General features: G+C 38.7%; 1 long non-coding RNA gene across 1 annotated transcript in view; it reads left to right on the top strand.

Annotated features, from left to right (window-relative positions):
- The first annotated feature begins 3,281 nt into the window (after positions 1-3,281).
- The window catches only part of LOC129658029 (uncharacterized), a 40,536-nt gene continuing 31,600 nt past the window's right edge, over positions 3,282-12,217 (top strand). Inside the window, exon 1 of the long non-coding RNA XR_008717233.1 lies at positions 3,282-3,558. This is a non-coding gene — a long non-coding RNA (uncharacterized LOC129658029). The remainder of the gene's footprint in view (positions 3,559-12,217) is intronic.

Here is a 12,217-nt window from a genome sequence, read left to right as displayed (position 1 = left end):
TCCGAGGAGACATATGTATTGACAAAGCAGGAGATTTTATTGGGAAAGAGCACCTGGGCGGAGAGCAGCAGGGTAAGGGAACCCAGGAGAACAACTCTGTCACATGGCTTGATGTCTCGGGTTTTATGGGGATGGGATTAGTTTCCGGGTTGTCTTTAGCCAATCATTCTGACTCAAGAGTCCTTCCTGGTGGTGCATGCCTTGTTCAGCCAAGATGAATGCTAGAGAGAAGGATTCTGGGAGTGGTCGGACATGTGGTGTCTCATTTTGACCTTTCCTGAACTCTTCCAGTTGATGGGGGCTTATTAGTTCCGTGTTCCTTACCAGGACCTCCTGTCCTAAAACAACTCATGCATATGGTTACTAGGGTGCCTGGCCAGGGTGGGCAGTTTCAATCAGTGTGCTTCCTCTAATAGTAACAGTACCAGAATTGCTTCAGTGTATTATCTATAATGTCATTTCCAACAGATAATTCTGAGACATGCAAATAAACAAGAACATATCACCTATACATTGGGGAAAAAAGCAGACTGTAAGTGACTAGATGTCAGGTTTAATAGAGAAAGACTCAAAGTAGCATTATAAATATGCGTAAGAAACTAAAAGGAAACTGACTAAAGAGGTAAAGAAAGCCATAATGACAATGTTGCAACAAGTACAAAATATCAAGGAGCTATAAATGATGAAAAAGGAACTACATGGAAATTCTGGAGTTGAAATTTTCAATGAAAACTTCATTGGAGGAGCTCAACAGCAGACTCGAGAAAGCAGAAGAAATAATTAGCAAAGCTGAAAATAAATTGATGGAGATTTTGCAACCTGAAGAGCAGAAAGAAAAAAAAAGAATGAAGAAAACTAGACACTCAGAGGAATATGAGACAGTACTAAGTACATCAATGCACACAAAGTGAGTACCAGAAGGAGAGGAGAGATAAGAGCAAAAAAAGTGTGAAGAAATAGCAGTTGAAAATTCACAAAATATATTGGAAAACATTACACATCCATGAAGTTCAGCAAACTCAAAGGATAAATGCAAAGAGATCCACAGACAGACAAGTCAGAGTAAAAATGGTGAAAGTCAAAGGCAAGGAGAAAAATCTTGAAAGCAGCAAGAAGAAAATAACTCATTACTTACAGGGAACCCCACTAAAATAAACAGGCAAATTCTCATTAGAAACAGTGGAGGTCAGACATCAGGGAGAGAACACATCCAATGGGCTCAAAACCATAACTGTCAACCAAGAACCCTAAATGCAGCAAAGTTATCGTTCAAAAATAAAAGTAGAAAAAAGATGTTAAAAGATAAGCTAAAAGTGAAAGAATGCATTAATCTCAGCCCTATCTTTGAGAAATCTAAAGAAAGTTTTTCAGGCTAAAAGCAAATGATCTTTTTTTTCAAATCCACACAAGAAAACAAAGAACACTATAAAGGTAATTATGCAGTTGTGGAATTACATAACATAATTGTGAAAGAGAGTATAAAAGTATATTTCTTATCTCTTCTTGTCTCTTAACTAATTTAAAAATCAATTGTATTAAGCAAAAGTGAAGTTGCTCAGTCGTGTCCAACTCTTTGCGACCCCATAGACTGTAACCTACAAGGCTCCTCTGTCCATGGGATTTTCCAGGCAATAGTACTGGAGTGGATTGCCATTTCCTTCTCCAGGCAATCTTCCCAACCCAGGACTCGAACATGGGTCTCCCGCATTGTAGACAGACATTTTACTGTCTGAGCCACTTGTTGAACCTATGATATATAGAAATGTAATATATTTGCCATTAACAGCACAAAGGAGGTGAGTGCAAACACAGCTTAGCTGGGCTTAGGAAAATTTCAAATGCTAACTCAAATTCATAGAAACAAAGCAATACATACAGAAGCAGTAAAGGATGACCATTCATGGTATTTCCCATAACCCCTCTTTGCTAAATGTGATACTAATTTTATGTGCTCTGTTTTTTACCCTCTCCTGGAATCCTAGGTAGTTCCCCTGCTGGTACTCTTTTGTGATGCAGTAGGGAAAGAAGAGAAAGAAAATTAAGAGGCAGGAGCCAAGGACCAACAAGGGGTCCCTCTGTTGCATTTCCCAGGGGAGCTGAACCCCGGGAGTTAAGAGAAGTTATGTGTAAGAAAAGAGAACTTAAAGAATGGCTGTGGAATTTCATCAGGATATTCAATCAATTTACATAGAAAGGAGAACTAATTTTGACATTACCTTTTTTTTGTTTGCTGATCTGTGCTTCGGATAGGAAGCTTTCTGAGCTACACTATTTTTAGGAAAAAAAGTACCTACTACATTCTCTAGTAGCTTTTCTCACATTTGCTCACATTTCTCACATTCAAGTTTTCCATCAGTGATTTTTTTCCCCATCTTATATTTTAGACATTTTATCACTTGGTCCGAATGATACTTTTTGTTTTTTACATCAGTGATGTTAATGCTGATGCTGAAGCTGAAACTCCAATACTTTGGCCTCCTAAAAGGAACAGCTGACTCATTGGAAAAGACTCTGATGCTGGGCAAAATTGAGGGTAAAAGGAGAAGGTAGCAGCAGAGGATGAGACAGTTGGATGGCTTCATTGGCTCAAAGAACATGAATTTGAGCAAACTCCAGTAGATAGCAGAAGACAGAGGAGCCTGGTGTGCTACAGTCCGTGGGGTCACAAAGAGTTGGGCACCACTTAGCAACTGAACAACAACAAAGTTAATTAATAATCATCTTTATTATTTCATTAATGATATTAATTGTTAACATTTCCTAACCAAATAAGAGGCGGTTTGAAATACAAAGAGTAGTTAAGTGAGAGATTGTGTTTTAGTACACTTTCTGTCATAAATACCCTGGTGTCTTTGGATTATCTATTTAAATCCTTTGAGTATCAAGTCTTTAACCTGTTAAATGATGGAGATGAATTGCTCAGGAGTTGCAGGGGTAGATTTCAGTAGGTTTATGAACACCCAGAAACTGTATGTACAATTTTCTCAGTGTATGTTTAGTTTTTGTTTGGTGGTTTTAATCAGGAAAGAGATTCTATAACTTTCCAATGATTTCCCAATGATAGAATGATTTCCCAATGATAGAATGATTTCCTTAGAAAGGTTAAAAAAAGCCCTCTGGACTGTGTTTCAAGATCTCTTATAGCTTTAAAATTATGTAATAGCATTAACTAAGCATGGCATTTTTCCAGTCTTGAATATTCTAACTTTGTTTACCTGTTGCCATGCAAAATGTGATTGCTTCTCAGTTTATTCAGTGTCTCATTGTCTGTGAAAGGACTGGTTCAAAAATGAAAAATATTTTGTTGGCGTCTCCTATTATGTATTCCTACGTCAATACTCCTTTGATTCACAAAGGCTGTGTGACTGCTTTTGTATTGGAATCAAAAGAGAGGTGTCACCAGTTCTGCTTTTTGTTTGTTTAAATCTATCTTTTCAGCTGGAGTCTTAACAGATCATTTAATCCAGCCCATTCCTGAATGTTGAAAATGAGGAGTGTGAAGGGAAAGCATTTCACTGATTTAATTAAGACTACACTTCTAGTCCTGAGCAGCCGTGGGTGAGTATCTTTCCAGTCTTTTTAGAGCCTTATCTTGCTTTTAAGGTTGTTTGTTTTTTGCCTGTTTTTCTTTTTTTCCAATCTTTAGGAGCCTTGTTTTACTTTATGCTGAGATTTCACACCTCTATTTTATACTCAGTCATGAACTATACTGTCCTTTTACAAAAGTAGAAGACAGTGGGAAATAGTCTCATGTGATTCAATCAGTAGTGGGATGAAGCATGAAAAAAAAGATTCCTTTAAAAGATGTTTGAGGAAGTATAGCTTTGTTTCATTTCTAGTGAAGGGGGTAAAGTAATTTAAATGGATCTTGTTTATTAATTGACACATAGATTGAATTGTACTTAAGAGTGCACACTGCAGCTTTAATCACAGTCTAATTCTTGCCTTTAGAGTCTTAGCTATTAATAACACTTTTTCTATAGATGATTGGGATGTGACTCAGTACCCAAAATGAGGGAAAGTGAAAAGCCTATTTTATGTGTAACGTTAAACACAGAGAACACATTTATTTTCCTTGATGTTTGTGAGCTAGTCAAAATCATCTCACCTTTATTTACCCCAGAAGAAAGCTAAATGACATTCCTTCAAGAACTGGGGGAATACACTATTTGAATGTTGTTTATAGAAAACAGTGGAATATTTTCCAGGTGACTGTTTCTAATAAAAGCATGTAAAGCTCATTAAAAAAAACAATGAACATACATAAACAACTTTACAAGACCCGCTATGGAAGGATATAGGAAAATTTCATATCCTAGAAAATAGTTAAAGAAGGCATATCGGTCAGGGTCCTGCCAGAAAAAGAGATTATTTGAAGTCCTTCAAACACAAGAAAGTCAATAAAAGGAATTTCTGATACATGAATAGAAGAACGGCTGAACTGATTTTGATTGGAGTAACCCAGAAATTAGCTACAGCAGGAAGCCCTTACTTTCCCAATGGAGAGTAAAACAAAGGGAGAGATGATATGACTAGAACCCAGAAACTAGGGCATCTGAAGAAGGTAGAACCACAGCAGTGGCTGCCTAGCAGGAGATAAGCCGTGGATAATATACAGTATCTGCAAGAATAGTCTCTGGAAAGAGAAACACCCCAGCTTCTCCTCTCCCTAAACTTCCATGAGTTTCTCTCAATGCTAAACTTACTGGGAAGCTGAGAGCAGGGAGTCTGGGAAATACAGATTAACATAATGCAGAGCAGAGAGGAGAAAGAGTGGTGAAGGACTCTGATAGCAGACAGGGAGAGGACAAACAGCTGGAGAGACAGTCTATTTGCAGAAACAATACCAAATATTCAATGATTATATGGCAGTGTAAGAAAATATGTAACCAGGTGCTTAAAATTAGATGGATACTTAACTTTTCATTAAATATGAGACATGTCTCTGGTTGGAAGGTACATAGAATCAGGAGGAGCTGAGATGAGATGTGACTTGTCCTGTGACAAGATTTGATGTACAGAAAAAGTAGGGAGCTATAGAGGGAAGAGACGTAGTGAAAAAAAAAAAAGGCAATGAATTATCTGGAAGTATATGTATGAAATGAGGGTGGAGAAGGAAATAGGTGGTGTGCTCAAGTGAGGAGACCAGGAGAATAATTCCTTCCTCCTCTTTCCCTTCCTTTTGTCCTTACTTCCTTTCTCCAATAAATCAATAAGTGTTTATTGAGCACCTTCTATTTGCCTTTTAAAAAACTTTTTATTTTATATTGGAGTACAGTCAATTATATTAAATAGACAGCATATTAAAAAGCAGAGACATTACTTTGCCAGTAAAGGTCTATCTAGTCAAAGCTATGGTTTTTGCAGTAGTGATGTATGGATGTGAGAGTTGGATAATAAAGAAAGCTGAGCGCCAAAGAATTGATGCTTTTGAACTGTGGTGTTGGAGAAGACTCTTGAGAGTCCCTTGGACAGCAAGGAGATCCAACCAGTCCATCCTAAAGGAAATCAGTCCTGACTATTCACTGGAAGGACTGATGCTGAAGCTGAAGCCCCAATACTTGGCCACCTGATGTGAAGAACTAACCCATTGGAAAAGACCTTGATGCTGGGAAAGGCTGAAGGTGGGAGGAGAAAGGGACGACAGAGGATGAGATGGTTGGATGGCATCACCCCCTTGAAAGACATGAGTCTGAGCAGGCTCCAGGAGTTGATGATGGACAGGGAATCCTGGTGTGCTGGAGTCCATGGGATCGCAAAGAGTTGGACATGAATAAGTGACTGAACTGAACTGATATTTAACAATGTTGTGACAGATTCAGGTGAACAGCAAAGGTGCTCAGCCATACATATACATATATCCATTCTCCCCCAGACTCCCCTTCCATCTAGGATTCTGCATAACATTGAGCAGAGTTCCCTGTGCTATATAGTCGGACTTTGTTGATTATCCATTTTAAATATAGAAGTATACATGTCAATCCCAAACTCCCTAACTACCCTTCTCCCTAACTTTCCCCCCTGGTAACCAGAAATTCAATCTCTAAGTCTGGGAGTCTGTTTCTGTTTTGTAAATAAGTTCATTTGTATTGTTTCTTTTCAGAGTTCACATATAAGGGATGTCATATGATATTTCTCCTTCTCTGTCTGACTTACTTCACTCACTATGATAATCTCTAGGTCCATCCATGTTGCTGTTAATGGCATTATTTCATTATATTTGCCTAGTGTCCCATCGCTCAGTCATGTCCAGCTCTTTTGCAACCTCATGTACTGCAGCATGCCAGGTTTCCCTGTCCTTCACCATCTCCAGGAGCTTGCTCAAACTCATGTCTATTGAGTCTGTGATGCCATCAAACCATCTCATTCTCTGTTGTACCCTTCTCCTTCCTTCAATCTTTCCCAGCATCAGGGTCTTTTCCAAAGAGTCAGCTCTTTGAATCAGGTGGGCAAAGTATTGGAGCTTCAGCTTTAGCATACAATAACCTATAGTAGGCACAAGATAAACAGTGAATAAAAAAGCCTGGCTCTTGCCTTTGCGATGCTTACAGTTTAATTAAATAAATAATAAATACATCATTAAACAAAGAAATGTGTCATTTAAAGTTGTGGAAAGGCTATAAAGGAAACAAACACGATGACATTAAACATAAAAATGTTCCATAATAAGAAATAGATCAGATCTTTTGACCCTTCATGCAAAAAGTATTAAACAATATTTTGGTCATATTTCCTGATACTATGGAAAATGATTCATTGCAGATTCTTGACCAAGGAAGTGGCATGGGGGAAAAAATGACATTTTTTGCTTTTTGTGATGGAGTAGACTCAATATACTAGGCTATGACAGCAAGATAAAATATAAATTTTGACTGTGTCAGCAGTTGTGGACAGGAAATAGCTAGCCAAGATATCTCAACTTAATGACAACTTTGATTTGGGATTTAAGAAGAAGTCAGTTTGATGAATTTAACTTGGATGTTAGTGTTAGCCGCTCAAGTTGTATCTGACTCTGTGCAACTCTATGGACTGTAGCCCTCCAGGCTCTTCTGTCCACGGAATTCTCCAGGCAAAAATACTGGAGTGAGTAGCCATTTCCATCTCCGGGGAGCTTCCCGACCCAAGGATCAAACCCTGGTCTCCTGCATTGCAGGCAGATTCTTTACCTTTGGAGCCACTTGGGAAGTCAGAATAATAACGATGTCATTAATATGAAAAGAAATGTTGGGAAAAGAAGCAGATCTACAGGAAGAAAGAACTGTTTTGAACACATAATCTTAAAGATGATGTCCATTAGAAAAGTGATGCAGATAATTCACTGATGTGAGTGATTTATTTGTAAATAGTTAATAAAGAGAAACTGCAGTGTGGGGATGGTCAGGGTATGCTCATAGAAATTTGGAGTTTTGTAATATGCTTTTAAGACAATGACAGAGTGTAATACCAGCTACATCACCATTGCTTTTATGCTGTCTTCTAGACTTCCTAGGCTTGAAATAAGGATAATGTACTACTGTACTAGATACAGTATTGCACAGTAAGGTCCACAAAAGCGCAACCACTTCCAGAGCTGAAAGGAAATAAATAAAGAAATAATTTTTAAGAAAGCTTGTGGTAAGAAAAATCAGACTATTTTCTCAGACCAGGCACTATTCTGCCCTGCTCAAACTGTTGTTAGCTTCTGTCTTTTTGAAAACTGGAGGCCCAGAAAAAGTCACATTAAGATAAATTACATCTGTTTCTGACTTGTTTGGTCAATCTTGCTTCTGTTAATTACTTGTGTCCTTGGCTAATTAAGTTTGAGATTTAATCTAATCTGCGTGTATCTGGGGAGGGTAGGGAGGTCTATTTTTGCTTATCCACAATCCCAACACAAAAGACTGTAAGTTCAGCAATGAAAACTGTAATACACTATTTTTTTTTTTTTCAGCTTGGAAGTTAAGAATAAAAAGTGTGAGCAATACTTCTTTGCTAGTGATTTCTTTATCTCAGTGTTCAAGAAGAGGTTGCATGGCAACTGCTTGAGGATACTGCAAAAAGAATTCAAAGTGAAATTTGAAACTAATATCATATTGTATGTTAATTATAACAATAGAAAAGAATTCAAAGTATGATGAGGATGAGGATTAGAGGAGATTGTGTCTCAAACATCTTCTATCATATGCTTTATTGTTGTAATGATATCAACACAATGAAATTAATAATAATTTGAGAGCTGTCTTTACATTACAGTATAAGTCAAACAAGTTGCCATTGGCAAAGTAAAAGATGAGTCTTATCTGCAGCAAATATTTCCCACATCCTGACCAATGAAATAATGGAAAACAGACTGGGAAAGAACAGAATTCTGAAACATATTACAAAGGAAGCTTTAAAGTTTCCAGGAAAGTTTGGACAACTCTCCTTGGGAGACTCTTGTAAGGTGTACAGATCCATGAATTAAGTGCTCATGAGAAAGAGGATTTTTAGAAGCCAGAAGATAGATGTTTAAATATGCTCATGCTATTTTATTTGAAGCCAAAAAAGGAGACACTGGGATTGTTTGTCATATCTTAACTGTTGCTGAGAAACTAAGAAAGGTATTTCCAAACTAAGATGCCAGCTAACGCTGGAAAACCTTGGGGGCTGCTTGCCAAGACTATAAACTCCATTTGTCACAGAGCCTGTGTAGTACAGAGCTTCTTCTAAATTTATCGTTTCCATTTGTTTTTGTCATGGGATTATAAACAATGTGAGGTTAGACGCATGAAATTGCTATATGTGTTGCTTCTTTTAGCTCTGTTAGAAGCAGCTTTGTTTAATATCAACTGCACTGTTAAAACCTATAAGGACTCAAATCCACTAGATCCTAAAGTTTTAAAGGGTTTAGGGATGGTTACCTTGTTCTTTTCTGTAAGCTCTGCATTGCTACGGATGAATGAATGAAAGAAGAGAATGAATAAATTATGGACTAAAAATCACCTAGAGGTGTTTATTCAATGTTTTGTGAAATATGCTATTGAGTAGATATGGTAAATAGGGCAATATGAAATTGCTGATATATTATTATTGACCTACAGAAGTGGTGATTTCCTGTGGTTCATCTGACTAGTTAGTAGTTCATTTGTCTTTCCTTCTCCACAGTATCATAATCAGGATAAATCAGTTTGTTAGGCTTCTATTAAAGGCCAGATATTCAGATAAGTGTTTTTGCATGTTATCTTGTTCCTACTGCTAAGTTGCTTCAGTCGTGTCCGACTCTTCGTGACCCCATGGACTGCAGCCTACCAGGCTCCTCCATCCATGGGATTTTCCAGGCAAGAGTACTGGAGTGGAATGCCATAGCCTTCTCTGCCATGTTATCTTATTTAACCCTTAAAGCAACCCTCCATGAAACCTCCATGAAGTTACTCAGTAGTATCTGACTCTTTGCGACCCCAAGGACTGTAGCCCACCAGGTTCCTCCATCCATGGGATTTTCTAGGCAAGAATACTGGAGTGGGTTGCCATTTCCTTCTCCAGGGGATCTTGTCAAGCCAGGGATCGAACGCCGGTCTCCCGCATTGTAGGTAGACGCTTTACCATCTGAGCCACCAGGGAATCCCTAAAGCAACCCTAGTAGACAGAATTCTAAAATGGCTTGTGAGATCTCCACCCCAGTGTACATTTTTGTATATTATCGCTGGGACTGTGAATCTTGTAGATTTTATGTATATAATTAGATTGTGTTATGTAGCACCGTTGACTTTAAGAAAGTGAGATTATCTTGGTGGGCCAGACCTAATCAGACAAACCCCTTAAACAGTATGGGTGCATAGATGGAGCAAAGAGGAAGTCAGAGGTTTGGAGCAAGAGAAAGATTTGATGTGAGGGAGATTTTTCCATTGCTGGCTTTGCAGATGACCAGATGTCAGGGAATGTGGCAGCTTCTAGATATTGAATGGTTGTCCACTGATAGATGAAAGGATAAAGAAGATGTGGGACATATATATATATATATAATGGAATATTAGCCATAAAAAGAAATGAAAGTGGGTCATTTGTAGAGATGTGGATGGGCTTAGAGTCTATCATCCAGAGTGAAGTAAGTCAGAAACAATAAAGCAAATGTTGTATATCAATACACATATGTGGAATTGACAAAAATGGTACAGATGAACCTAATTGCAGGGCAGGAATAGAGATACAGAGGTAGAAAATGGATGTGCGAACATGGGGCAGGGGAAGCGGAAGGTGGGATGAATTGGGAGATAAGGTTTGATATAAATACACTACCACATGTGAAATAGATAGCTAGTAGAGAGCAGCTTCCAGTACCGGGAGCTCAGCTCGGTGCTCTGTGTTGACTTAGATGGGTGGGATGGGAGAAATGGAGGTCCAAGCCGGTGGAGAGGGGGTGGTACATGTATACATATAGCTATTCACTTCATGGTACAGCAGACACTAATACAATATTAGAAAGCAATTATATTCCAATTAAAAAAAAAAGGGTGGTCCTACACCTACAGTAATAGGAAAACAAAAGACTCAGAACAGCAAGAGCAAGGACATACATTCTGCCAACAGCTCATGAGCTTTCTGCACACTCGTGCTTAGTCACTCGGTTGTGTCTGACTCTTTGTGACCCCATGGACTGTAGCCCGCCAGCCTTCTCTGCTCATGGGATTTTCCAGGCAAGATTACTGGAGTGGGTTGCCAGTTCCTCCTTCAGGGGATCTTCTCTACCCAGGGATGGAACTCTCATTTTCTACATCTCCTGCATTGCAGGCAGATTCTTTATGGCTGGAGCCTAAACCCCAGATGAAAATCATAGATATAGCTGAAAACTGGGTTTTATCTGGTGAGGCACTGAACAGAGAACCCAATCATGTGGGATCCACAGAAAGTGAGAGTATTTGTGTTGTGTTTCAGTTCAGTTCAGTCACTCAGTCGTGTCCGACTTTTTGCGACCCCATGAATCACAGCACGCCAGGCCTCCCTGTCCATCACCAACTCCTGGAGTTCACTCAAACTCATGTCCATCGAGTCGGTAATGCCATCCAGCCATCTCATCCTCTGTCATCCCCTTCTCCTCCTGCCCCCAATCCCTCCCAGCATCAGAGTCTTTTCCAATGAGTCAGCTCTTCTCATGATGTGGCCAAAGTACTGGAGTTTCAGCTTTAGCATCATTCCTTCCAAAGAAATCCCAGGGCTGATCTCCTTTAGGATGGACTGGTTGGATCTCCTTGCAGTCTAAGGGACTTTCAAGAGTCTTCTCCAACACCACAGTTCTAAAACATCAATTCTTCGGCGCTCAGTCTTCTTCACAGTCCAACTCTCACATCTATACATGACCACAGGAAAAACCCTAGCTTTGACTAGACAGACCTTTGTTGACAAAGTAACGCTGTGTTTAAGTCCATATGTTTGTAGTGTTGGTTTTACAGCAATAGAAAATGAAGGCAAATCATCTAAACCTTTTCATTTCGTGTTACAAAAAAGGAATGAAGACTTGATAGTAATGCCTAATTTTCTCAAGGACAAACAGAAAATGTTTTAACACAAAGATTTTTGATTATGTGGCTTATATATATATATATATATGTGCCCTTGCGAAAGAGGTTTGGAAGAAGAAGTGAGAATCAGAGTTCTGTCAAGTTCATGGTAAATTCTCCATAGATGAGAGGTCACAAAAAAGTCCTAGGGAAGGTCCCTTACTTGTGACTCTACCATGCATTTGATATTTCTGGGTGTTTTTATGAGGAAGGTAAAGAGCCTCTGTGAACGCAGTTTGGGTACGATCGAAAGATATTTGGCAAGAAAGAATCGCATGTGTCAGGTGAGCTTTAATATCTTTTTAAAGTTGAAGATGCATTTGTGGTTTGTGGAAACTTGCAGAGTTCATGTGATTCTTGCTAAGAAAACAGCACACCAAGTCCAGCATGTGATGAACTATTTTCTTATAAATCACATTATGCCATTTCATCACATGTTGCTATGTTTTCTGTGGATATCCAGGACTAAGAAAAGCAGCATTTAAAAAGATCACCCAGTAAGCTCCATATCTTATTACATTAAACATTGTGTGTGCGTGGGGTGGGGTGGTGGGGGGTTGTGTGTCTATGTGATATCATTCTGATTTCTAAAACTGTGGCATGGGATGGTCATATTTCATATAAATCATGTAACTAAAAAAAAGTCCTAAGGAGTTTTTTTTCCAAGTTACTTATAATCCCAATATACAGAAACTTACTGGTTT

The sequence above is a fragment of the Bubalus kerabau genome, chromosome 7 (assembly GCF_029407905.1).
Source record: "Bubalus kerabau isolate K-KA32 ecotype Philippines breed swamp buffalo chromosome 7, PCC_UOA_SB_1v2, whole genome shotgun sequence".
NCBI classification, from domain to species: Eukaryota; Metazoa; Chordata; class Mammalia; order Artiodactyla; family Bovidae; genus Bubalus; species Bubalus kerabau.
The sequence above is the reverse complement of the archived record's forward strand: the minus strand, read 5'-3'. Positions and strand labels throughout refer to the sequence as shown.